Source organism: Protopterus annectens, chromosome 2.part1 (genome assembly GCF_019279795.1).
Source record: "Protopterus annectens isolate FY-2018-M chromosome 2.part1, PAN1.0, whole genome shotgun sequence".
NCBI classification, from domain to species: Eukaryota; Metazoa; Chordata; order Ceratodontiformes; family Protopteridae; genus Protopterus; species Protopterus annectens.
In genome coordinates this window covers 1,974,653,527-1,974,666,507 of record NC_056729.1, presented here as the reverse complement: position 1 = coordinate 1,974,666,507, position 12,981 = coordinate 1,974,653,527, and positions in this window count along the sequence as shown.

Below are 12,981 nucleotides of genomic sequence, written 5' to 3'. Positions count from 1 at the left end.
CTCACGTTGTCTCACCCGATTATTATCACAGACACGTGTCACCGGGATCTGCATTGGTGGCTTCTCTCCTCCAACCTGAACGTGGGCAAATCCTTCTACCCTCCCTCTCCCGTTGCCTCAGTGACCACGGATGCCTCCCAGATAGGGTGGGGGGGCATTATCTGGGCAGGACTGTCCAAGGCACTTGGCAAGATCACGAGACTCGCCTACATATCAATGTTCTGGAAATGAGAGCAGTGCTTCTAGTGTTGCAGGCACTACACGGCTCTCTCCCACTGGGGACGATTGCGATTCTGTTAGACAATATGTCAGTGGTTTGGTACCTCAACAAACAGGGAGGAACCAGGTCTTACCCCCTTTGCAGAGAAGCCATGAGAGTGTGGGAATGGGTGATTGCTTCCCAGAGGTTTCTAGTGGCAATGCACATTCCCGGGAAATCCAATGTTATAGCAGACAGGCTGAGCAGGGACATCCTGATGCCCCATGAATGGTCCCTGAACGATCAAGTGGCGGATCAGATCTTTGCCCGGTGGGGGTTGCCTTGCTGTGACCTTTTCGCCAGTCCCCTGAATGCGAAGTGCAACAACTACTTCTCCTTGATCCCTGCTCAAGGGGAAGAACCCAGGGATGCGCTGGTTCACAAATGGCCCTCCGGTCTGCTTTACGCCTTCCCTCCACTTCCTCTACTGCCCAGACTGATTCAGAAGGCGATCCGTCTGGGGAGCACCATAGTCTTGATAGCCCCATTCTGACCCCGTCAAGTGTGGTTTCCATTCCTGCGGAGGTATGCGGTGGACAGTCCCTGGATCCTGGATCTGATTCCGGACCTCCTGACTCATCAGTCGGGGCAGACCCATCCGTCCTTATGAACTCTCAAGCTGGCGACTTGGCTGCTCCGCTTCCAACCTTAGTCAGGCAACATGCTTTTTCACCTGAGGTGGTTTGAATATTGTCCTCTTCGCATAAGCCCTCTACCAAGAGTATTTATTTTAGCAAATGGAAGAGATTTGCTCTTTGGGCCCAGCGGCATAACCTTGATCTCCTGACAGCCCCTGTTTCCTCGGTTCTGGACTTTTTGGCTTTTCTTTTTACCCAAGGTTCTTCCATTTCTACGCTGAAGGTACAGTTAGCAGCAATTTCCAATTACCATGTTGACTTTGACCCTTCACTCATGAGTCACAAATTGTGTAAGGCCTTTCTTAAAGGAGCGTGGTTGCTTCGTCACCCTATATCGCATCCAGTTTTGCCATGGGATTTGAATGTGGTCCTTGGTGCCTTGACGTCCCCTCCATTTGAACCAGCAACAACTTGTGAGAAAAAATTCTTGTCATGGAAGACTGCATTTTTGGTAGCTATTACTTCGGCCAGAAGGGTTTCAGAACTTCAAGCCCTTTCTGCCAAGCCTCCTTATCTCATTTTCCATAAGGACAAAGTATCCCTGAGATTAAATCCATCTTTTCTTCCTAAGGTTTCTTCTGCTAACACAGAAATTAATTCAACCCCCCCTAATGAGCAACCTTACAGAGGCGGTAACAACATTAACATATTTAATTATGAGGAAGGGCAGGGGGTTTTTTAGATCAACCCACTCTCAGGAGATCAGAAAGGTTACGGGATCGACAAGGCAGTTACAATCATCAGCAGAACAAAAACTACAACAGAACAGTATACAGGGCCAACTCTTGGTGCAGATAGATTCACCACACACAACAGAACAAGTTGATGAAAGAGAAAATAGTACACCAAGTGTGGTTTCTCAAGTGAGTGATTTTATAAGTGATAGTCGGTTTGCTAATGCAGCAAATTATGCTAATGAAGCGTTTGAATTTGAAACAATATCAAACCCAGTTAGTTTATTTTACGACAATAATTGTTCTATTATCACTGAAGGGGGCTTCAGTCTATACAATTTTACTAATAAAAAGTTTGGAAAAGACCATTTAGCCCTTCTTGGCAGAGGTTTTACATTTGTACCTTCTTTTAAACTGGATATTGGCAAATTATTAATCAACTTAAAATTATACACTAGAATTTTGAACTTAAAAATCTTTTTTTCAATTAACAAGGATCCTTCTTGTGAGTCTAGAAATTTTACTTTTAAACGTAGTAGTACTTTCATACCTCCACAGAATTTTATGGTACACATTTTTGAAAAACTATATGAAAGTCAGATCAGAAGATTTTTTTTTTATATAATTCTCTTTATTGCAATTTTCAGAAGAACATTTACATCAATGAACATCAAAGAAAATACATAAAGCAAGACAAATTACAAAACCATGCAGTAAAAATCATATATATCAACAACATCAAGAAAAAAAAAGAAAAAAAACTATGTACAAGTTCTACATTGCCCAGGAACTTGTATTATAAGTTGCTCACAGTAAGGTATAAAAGGATGCTGTCCATACATAAGGGAGCAAAAAGAAAAGAAAAGGAAAAAACTCATTTAAGTATATGATCAGATAGAATGCCCCAAAATTCCTTAATAATTGGTTTGTGTTTGATATTGTGAAACAAATATTTGTGGGCCTTGAGGTGTTTAATAGCTATGCGTTTAAAACCCTCCCAAGAGAGGGAGTGTCTATTTTTCCAATTAAGCGAAATGTAATATTTAATTAACATGAAGATAGGAATCAGAACTTTACATTTCCTTTCAGATACACCTGGAGGAGGAATGTGTAGAATGATAAATTCCCATGAGAGGGTAGATTTTTGATGTCCGATTTTCTCTAGTATCACTCTCAAGGCACACCAAAGCTTATAGGAACATTTGCAACTCCAAAACGGGTGGAGGATATCATCAGTTTGGTTCGAGCAATAGCGGCATTTAGGGGATTGATTAGGGTAGATCTTACTTAATGCTTCAGGAGTAAAATATGCATTGTTCAGAATCATCAGCTGAGTATACTTCAACTTATTGAAGGGAATGGTTTTAGAGCTTCGTTTTATAGCCTGTGATATTGAGCTTTGGTTTATGGTAGGGTTACTTTTTAACCAGAATTTTGAGATAATGAACTCATTCTGATATCTGAGTGACATAATAACCTTGTATACACTTGAGGTCATCTTTTTCTCACTGAGAAAAAGTTTCTTTAATGTTCTACAGGCTGAAATATCTTCCTCCGAGACCAGGGGGTGGTCTAGGTACTTTCCTGTTAACTCTCTAACCTGTCGTAGTGTGGTCAGGTATTTCTTGGGCAAATTCAAACTGATTCTTAGGTTAGAAATTGTCTGATGTCTGAAGGGGAAGAGATCCGAGATAGAGGTATTCAAAAGGAGTGGGTATTGCACCAAGTTTAACATGTGCCCATTCAATTTAAGGTTGGGATTAAGATGAATTGGTTGTAATGTCATGAAGGAATGAGAAAGATTCAAAGATTTGAACAGAGCCTGAAGAGATTTTATGCTATATAGTAGACCTTTTGTACATTTCAATATGCTTATGTTTGCTTCATCTAGGAATGGAAGTGCTGCAGGACTAAATTTTAATGATTTAATGTAATTGTTTCCCAGGATGACCCAAGGCGGGGCCCACTTATCCTTGTCTTTCTGATAGGACGTAATCTTTAATACCCTACTAGCGTTGATTATTTCATAGTAAGTTTTGAAATCAGGTAGGCCCAGACCCCCCTGCTCTTTAGGATAAATAAGTTTAGAGTAACTGATCCTGACCGATTTAGGGGCCCATACGAATCTAGAGATAGAAGATGTAACTTTTTTAAAGAAATTATTATGTAGGATACTGGTGGTTGAATGAAACAGATATAATAGTCTAGGAAGAATGTTCATCTTAATTACTGTGGTTCTGGCCAAGAAAGGAAGCTTAAGCCTAGACCATCTATTGATATCGTTTTGAATATTTGACCAATACCTGCCCACATTATCTTGAAGATAGTTATGGTTATTTAGAGAGAATTGTATACCCAAATAATGAAGCTGTTCTTCTGATTTGATCCCTGCTTCTAAAGTTATATTAGGCAATCTAGAGTGAATGTTTAAGGGGAAAATTAAGGATTTTTCCCTATTAAGTTTGTAATTCGCTAAGTTGGAGAATGTATTAATTGCAGATAATATTTTAATTGGGTCAGAGTCAGGAAGAGTGAAGTATATATTAAGGTCATCTGCATATGCCGAAAGGGGAATCTTTAAGCTATAAATACTAGGTGGGTGGAAGAAAGTGACTTGTTTGAGAAGTATGAATAAAGGTTCCATATATAAGTTAAAAAGAAGAGGGGAAAGGGGGCAACCCTGTCTGACTCCATTCACCATGTTAATTCTGTTAGATGAGTATTTATTGATATGTATAGTGGTGTATGCTGTGGAGTAAAGAGTTTTTATTTTGTCTATAAATGAGATTGGAATGTTAAAAAAGGGTAAAGCGGCAAATAAGAACTTTGTGCTCAAGCGGTCAAATGCCTTGGATGCATCCACCGCTAAGGCGTACATGGGGTGTTTGGCTAAATTAGAATGGTGGATCATGGCTTCCAGTAGTAAAGTCTGGTTGTTAGTTTGTCTTCCCGGGATAAAGCCAGCTTGCTCAGAAGAGATGATGTGAGAAATAACAGCTTTCAGCCTGTTAGCTAGGACCATGGCCAGAATTTTCATGTCCAAATTAATTAAAGATATGGGTCTATAGTTCCCGGGGATTTTAGGGTCTGTATTATGTTTAAGAATGAAAATCGTTCTGGAGGCATTTAAACGTATATCTTTAAAACCATTGGAGGTAATATAGTTAAATAATAGGCTCAGTATTTTGGATATTTTCGTACTAAATGCTTTATAAAATTCAGCCGTAAATCCATCTGGGCCAGGGGATTTATTAGGCTTAAGCTTGTTAATAGCGGAGATAATTTCTTGTGTCTTTATTTCCCTTTCTAAGAGCTTAATCTGATCCTCTGTTAGTTTGGGAAAGGTAAGGTTACTGAGAAAAGATTGTATTTCTAAATCCCCTACTATGTTATCTATGGGCCCATAAGTTTGTTTGAAGATGGCCTCAAAAATTTCAATAATCTCGTTAGGTTGTTGGAAATCCTTCCCTTGGTAATGTATTTCAGGTATAAATGTGGAGGATTTAGTGAGATTGATCACCCTTGCTAGAAATCTGGAGGGAGAGTGTATTACGTCTGCGTATAAGGCCAGTGATTTAATCTCATGGAAACTCAGGTTCTCTGCGTGTAGAGATATTAAATCTTTTTGTAGCTGCAACATATGTTCCTCCAACAGGGGGGTGTGTTTGGCCTGAGATTCCATTTCTACTTTATGAAGGCGAGAGGTAAGATCCCGTTCTTTTTTGTTATAGAGTTTCTTATAGTATGCTGCTTTATTTAACAAGAAGCCTCTGATCATTGATTTAATCGCGGCCCATTCGCAATCTAGAGGGGATTGAAAGGATTTCCTGGATTCAAGAAAGGAATCCAGGTATTCATCAATTTGAGAGGTAATTTCCTCTCTCCCCAGGAGGTTGGGGTTCAGCCGCCAACAGATGTCTATTCTATCTGTTGAGCCCCTATTTTGTTGGTGTATGCCCAGAGAGATCTTGGAATGGTTGGAGATAGATCTAGGAGATTGTTTAAAGGAGATATTCATAGTGTAAAAAACCTTGGCAATAAGAAAAAAGTCTATTTTGGACCAACTTTTGGCACAGGTGGAGAAAAAGGTGTAGTTGCGTTTTTTTCTGAGCCGGATCTAGAAAAATGTTTGGGTCAAATAAATTGAACTCTTCTTTCAGTTCGGTTATGTCTTTATATGTTGGGAGGTTATGTCGGGCCCAGTGATTCGACCTATCTGTTTTGGGATCCTGCACTGCATTCCAGTCTCCTCCCACAATATAATAGTGATTAGGAAATAAAGTGAGGAGGTTATATATCTTCGTAAAGAAGCTCTGTTGAGAGGTACAAGGGGCATATATGTTCAGAAATAAAGTAGGTTTATCTAATAAGGGGTGAATTGCAGTAAAATAACACCATCTACCCTCATCATCTGACCCCGCCTTACCAATATCTGGCCCAAAGCTATTTTTAATGATAATGGCCACCCCAGCTCTATTCGTGGTGCCTGCTGAGGCTATGATTTTTGTGATCCAGGGTCTCAATTTTTCTTGCTCCCATTGATGATTAAGTAAATGCGTTTCCTGAAGGAAAGTAATATTAGCAGAAGATTTTAATATTAGGTACATAAGTAATTTTTTTTTTTAGGTGTTTGTAACCCCTTAATGTTCCAAGATTCTAAGTTCCACATTTTCTAATTAAGCTGAGTACATTTAAGAGATCAGGAATGTAATGGGGAGTATGGACAGCAATGTATATTGACGTGAGCCTGTATTGTAACCCAGGGGCAAGAAGAAGACATCCTTCCCGCTTAATCCCGGTGCCTACCCACCTCCCCCTAAGCCCAGAAGGGTCTGGGAAAGTAAAGTAGGATGAGCTTGAGATCACCCGATGGGTGCAGGACCTTGTTCCCAGAAAGTACCACCTAACACAGCATGAACCAAAATGCATAACTAACCCATGCAGTGTAAAACACATTAAAATCTCCGCCAAGCAAAAAAAAGGTAAAAACATGCAGAGATGAACAGCAAACATACTATTATTTACATAATAACACTTAGGATACCTAACCTTATAGAAAAGCTAAAGCTTTCATCTATACTAAACGTGAATGAAAGGAATTTGTTTGAATTATACTAATTACCAATATGGTATTGTTAATCATCAGTAATCACATACCATGTTCTTATGCTTAATGAGGCGTTGTACGCAAAGTTATCAAAGCGGTCAATCGTATTTTCAAAAGCCAGAAATAGAGATCCCCACAGAGGAGAGGGACATCCCAGAGAAAGCTTACAAAGAAACCCCCCTGTATCTATCCCCTCACTTCCCACCTTCTCATCCGCCAAAGCATTAACTTATTACCCAACTCGAATTCTCTATCCTTGCTTTACTAAGTTGCGTTGGTATCTTCAATGTGTTTAGTCGTTCTTGAGTATTGTTGTCAGAATCCTCCATACCCATATGAAATCGGCTTTTGTAATCATGCGCATAATATGTGTATAATGGGAGGATGACCCATCCCAACTTCTTATACTCCCATGCTGGTTCCCTCAGTTTCTATCACCCTGGAGATTCTGCTGATGGTGTGAGACAAAGGTCACGTTCAGTGCCTTCGCTTAGTCCTGTTTTTCCACCTATTTCCCCCCTTTAATGAGCCATATACAAGATTTCTCATAGACTGGTCAGTAACCATCTAAAGTACAACCAGATATCAGAGTTGCTTTTTTGTCTGAGGTGAAAGACTAGTGAGATAAGAAAAAAAAACAGAAGCACAGGGTGTAACTAGGCCATATCAGGACCAACGCCTTGGCATTTCCTTGGCTCTTGTCACATTGGCATTAGTCTTCTAAGTCATTTCAAAGGTCTTTCTGATGCATGTACCCAGATGCCAGTGTACGCATGGTGTTTAAACTAATCTAGCAGTTCTCTACGCATTTCAACAGGAATATATGTTGACCAGTGCTAGCGGCCATTCCCTATGTCATGAAACAAAAACCTCTAAAGTACACTAAGAGCCGTACATGAGGAAATGCTATGGATGAAGCCAGGCTCATTCACTTGAACAATAAAAGCAGTAATGGTATAGTTAATGTAAGAGAGGAAACAAAAAACCTCTAAAGTATCATACAAGCAGTACATGAAAAAATGCTGTGAATCAAGGTAGTCTCATTCATTTGCACATTAAATGCAGTAATGCCCAAAGTTAATGTAGGTTCGCCACAACCGGTCTATATCATACCTGTGGCCGTTTACTGTACCCACTAAATATGCGGTTTATACATCACTACACCAGAATTTCGGGTACACTCTAACATCTGACTATATTCACATGTGAGGGTTACAGTATGTAAGACAGGAATAATTCAGTCTGATTTTCCCATTTTTCACCATCACAATGAAATACATCCATTGCAAATAGTTACCAGCAATCAAAAGTGTTAAAAATAGTGTTAGTGGGTTAAATGTTCTATGCTGGAGGGGAAAAGATGCTTATGCAGAGGTGAAACTTACAGAACACTGCAACAGGAAGTTTTAAGAGTGAGTGACAAACAGAGAAGAAAGACAATCTACTAAACTATAACTGGGGTGAAAGACAGGAGAAAAGATAAATAGAGGAATGGGACCTGAGAAGAGTATAATTTTTTAGACAGAAAGACATGGTATAAAAGAAGAAGCTGACAGAATAATCAGCTAAACATACCAGAAAAAATACAAAAGTGTATAAAATGCAGCACTAACTAATGCTATATTAATAATAAACAAATACAAATGACACGTGCTTGAGCTCCTCAGGTTCCTTTTCAAGTTTTAAGAACTCATAAAAGGACTGAGATGGTCATAACTTCCTAATAGATGCAGTATTTAGATCAAATAATGAAGAACTTTTAGTTACTATAAACTGGTGGATCACTATGTAAAAGCATTCAATCACAGCATCAGAGTTACATCAAAGTTAAAATTGCTCAATGCATCAGAATGGTTTAAAAACAGTTAGGTGTAATATCGGTCCCTGCACAACTGCAGATCTAGAATACCAACTAATGTTGTGATATAAGATCTAATGTTCTCCATAGTTGCAAGTTCCTGTGTTATACTGCTGACCCTAGGTCCAGTTACAAGAGAGGCTATTGCCTTCATAGATTCTCAGTAACTACTTTTTATTTACATAAGGAGAGTATGGAGTTAAACCCCCCTCCCCCAAGACAGAATTAACCAATATATACCCTAGGGTCTGTCAGAGTATTATTGTAGCAATGACTATCAAGGTACACTGACTATAGGTATAACAATCTGAAAGCTATGCAAGGGTTCAACACTCCACCTTAATGCTGGGATAGGTCCAAACACAGTAATATTTCAAATAGCAAAACTTCATTAAGCATCATTTTCCCCGAAATGGCTTAATAATGGCATTTTGTTAACGTTATTAAGCTGTTGGTTTTAGCAAAGTATGACTGCAACATCTGTCTTTATGAAAGGCACAGAGAAATACAATACACAGATTAGAGACCCTGATGGTATGAAAGCACAAGAAAAAAGTGGTGCAGGACCCCTATACTTATGAACAAAACCCTCGTTAAATGTTATCTACTAATGAGCAAGTTAATAAGTCTCAGAAGGCAGGTTAATTCTAATATAATAGTAATTGTTGTGGTTATATCCCAAAATCCTCAAAAGTCTAACAATAACAGCTCAGGAAGAAATGTTTTAAATCAGGACAGGCTCATTCACTTGAGCAGAAAGAGCCGTAGTGCTAAAAATTTGTAAAACAAGTGAAACAGCGACCTCTAGAGCACGCTATAATCAGTACATGGAGAGATGCTATGAGTCAGGATAGTCTCGTACATTTGAAAATTAAATGGAATAAAAGCGCAACTCAGTGAAGCTATGTCGGATATGTTAGGATTTACTGTGAACGTTAAGTACGTAGATGCTACTTCAGCAGCCAAGAACTGTGGGTGTACAATATCTACTGGAGATACTTGCATATGATTGTTACAGCATGTCGCATCGACATAGGTCTGCTTGTTTATGTAGTCTCAGGTTGTGCAGCACTCTCCAGCCTGTTATAATCAATTGAGAAGGCAACTGGAAGGGGGAAAGCGCCAGAAAACTTTATCGCTGGTGTATCCACATTCCCAAAGCCAGTGCACATTGTGTCAACTTACGTGCTCCAGAAACCAACGTCTCCCGTTTCTTGTAGAGCCTGCAAATCATGTCAGTGTTAATAGGCTATATGCCTTTAAGGGCGCTTAGGAAGCAGGGAACTCCTGGGGTCAAAGATCCATAGATGGCAATTTGAGATATGGCGACGTGACTGCAGAGTAGGGCCAGTCGAAGTGATGCCTCGAGGGTAATGGATCCTACTGATGCTGAGTGTTATAAGGGGACCAAGAAAATCAGATCGCAAGGTAGGTCTGTGATTTTCAGCGCAGAACAATACAATTGTTTAGAACTGTCTCACAGTCACTCTCGTTTATAAGAGGAAATTTAAACCTTTAGGTATGGTTTGTCCGGACATTCATTGAAGGTTTTTTTGAAGACCGCAGCCGCTTCAACATAACTTTGTGCCGAGAATTGAACTCCCTGGTGGGTGAAAATGAGGGTATTGGGATACCTCATTTGAAATCTTATCTGCTTTTTGATCAAAAAGGCGCAGAAAGGGGCTAGCTTTTGTCTTTCCTGTTTGATTGGAATTGGTAGATCCGGAGATAGATATATTTTATTGTTCTTCCAATCAATGTATTTTTTTCCTTTTTGCTGCACTTATTAGTTTGTAGACATGTTGGTAGTTTAAGAGCTTAACGTACACAGGTCTCGGATTACGCTTGTCAGATGCAGGTCTTAAGGCTCTGTGTGCACATTCTATGATTAATTTGTCTGAAAGAGGTTCTTTATCCAGAAATGCAGAGAAAATTTCAGAAATGTTCTCCAATAAGTCCAATTGTGTGACCTGTTCTGGGATGCCTCTAATGATGAGGTTGTTGTGTCTGGACCTGGCTTCGAGGTCTGTTAACTTTTGTTGTATATTCTTTATGTTTGTGTCATTATTACTTTGCTCCTTTTGTAGTTTATCAATTTTTATCTCATTTTCTAGAACCTTTGCTTCAGTTTTATCCATTCTAGTTAATATTCTGTCGATGGAGACATTAAAAGTTTTAAGTTGTTGTGAGAGGTCTTGGATTGCTGACTGAATGGGTTGCAGGGCAGTCTTTAGTTCCTCCATGTAGTTTAAGTCAGGTTTCTCTTTCGATGTTATTGGTGGTGCCTTAGATGCCTCTTGTTGTTTAGTCGTCCTGGCCCTCTTTGTGGTAACTTCCTTTTCTGGGGAGGCAATAGTTGAGAATTTTGCTTTAGTGGTTTGAGTTTCCATGTGGTCTAGTTCTTTCAACATGATTATGTATACTATTCAATGCCCTCTTTCTTCACAGGAGTAGTAGGCCTCCGAGGCCTAGAGCACATGCAGTCTGGAACAGCCCCAGAAGATTCAGACAAATCAGGTACAATCCTTCGCATTAGAGGTTCTCTCTCCCTCAGCAAGGTTGGTAAATGTCGTGGGTAAGAATTCTTGTTTATCCTGTAGTGTTATTATGCCTTAAAAATGCTTTCAGTCTTTAAAATTAGCTGTTGAATTGTAGGTGAGTGGCAGAGCTCTGTGAAAACACTGCTTACAGGATGGCAGCCATTTTGAATCCTCCAGATCAGAAGATTTTTAACTAGTAAGTTACACATAAAACATAACCTCACACCAGCAGAAACATTTTGCCTTAAAGAACTTACTATGTCAGACAAATACAGAATAATGAAACCGGATAAAGGAGGTGGCGTGTTTATTATGACCAACACAGACTACTACAATAGGATGTCAATTTTGCTCGAGGATAGTAACACTTACGAAAAAGTAAGCAAGCACGAAGTACATAGAGCATACACTAAGATAGACTGGTTGTTATATGAATACTTAATGGATGGAAGTATTAACAAGGAGGAATTTACATATTTATCAGTAGAGTTTCCAATTATTCCATCCATTTTTGGAATCCCCAAAATACACAAAAACATGCACAACCCACCATTTAGGCCTATAGTTTCTGCAAGGGGATCCAAGACTGAGGCGATCGCTGCTTACATAGATATTCACTGCAAAGAGATAGTTAACAAATTACCACATGTCCTAAGAGATTCTTGGCATTGTTTGGATTTGGTGAGGCAAAGTACCATGAATCTTGGTTCTAGTTTCATTATGGCCACCATAGACGTGGTGAATTTATTTACTGTTATTCCACACATAGAAGGATTGGAAATGTTTGAAGCTAGTTTACATAAATACAGTGACATGAATACTTCAAAATGTAGATTTTTGACAGAGTTGCTAGAAATTGTTCTTGAGAACAATTTTTATATGACGAAGAATATTATAGACAAAAAACTGGTGTGGCTATGGGGGCCAGATGTGCCCCTATATATGCCAACTTGGTTTTAGCACACTGGGTGACACAACAGGTCTTTTCATCCAAGTATTGGAGTAAAATTACATTGTATTTACGATACCTGGATGATATACTTATTTTCTGGAGCGGGAACAATAATGAATTTGCTGAATTTGTTGAATTTTTAGGTAAGACATCTAGTTTTCTCAAATTCACTAGTCAAATTTATGACAACAATTGTGAATTTTTAGACATTGTTTTTTCACACCACAACAACAGTATACAGTCTAGCATTTTTAGAAAGAAAACTTTTTCAAATTCCTTCTTGCATTTTGACAGTTGTCATCCTTACTATCAAAAGAGGAATTTGGTAAAAGGTCAGATGGTTAGACTGTCTAGAATCATTAGTGAGAATGATGTATTTAGCCAGGAAATAGAAAAATTATCTAACATGTTTTTTGACAGAGGATATCCTCAGGACCTCATTTGTAATATCAAGAAGGAAGTTAACACAAAAAGACATTTGTTATATAGACCCATCATCAAATACGGCATCAACAATCTAGTTGAAACCAAAAGTGAAATATCTAGAAATGACACATTTATTTTACCATACAACGAGACATCTCCTCAAATTGTGAACATTATACAGGAAACTTGGCTTAGTGTCATTACTAACAATGCAGAATTGTCTGATTTTCTGGGTACTCGGCCCAAGACGACTTTTAGTAGAGGAAGGAACTTAAAAGACCTCTTTGAGAGTAATATTAATACTGACATTTTCAAAAAGTCAAAAATGAATAAATGTGGAGCATGTCAGGTGTGTAAATACGTTAATGACGGTTCGTATGTGGCTATTGCAAATTTTGGAAAGACAATTAGATGTCCAGGCCACTGTAATTGTAATTCCACTATGGTCGTTTACATTGCATCCTGTTCAGTTTGCCAAGCGTTCTACATTGGCAAAACTATTAGGAGACTAAGAGTATGCATCATTG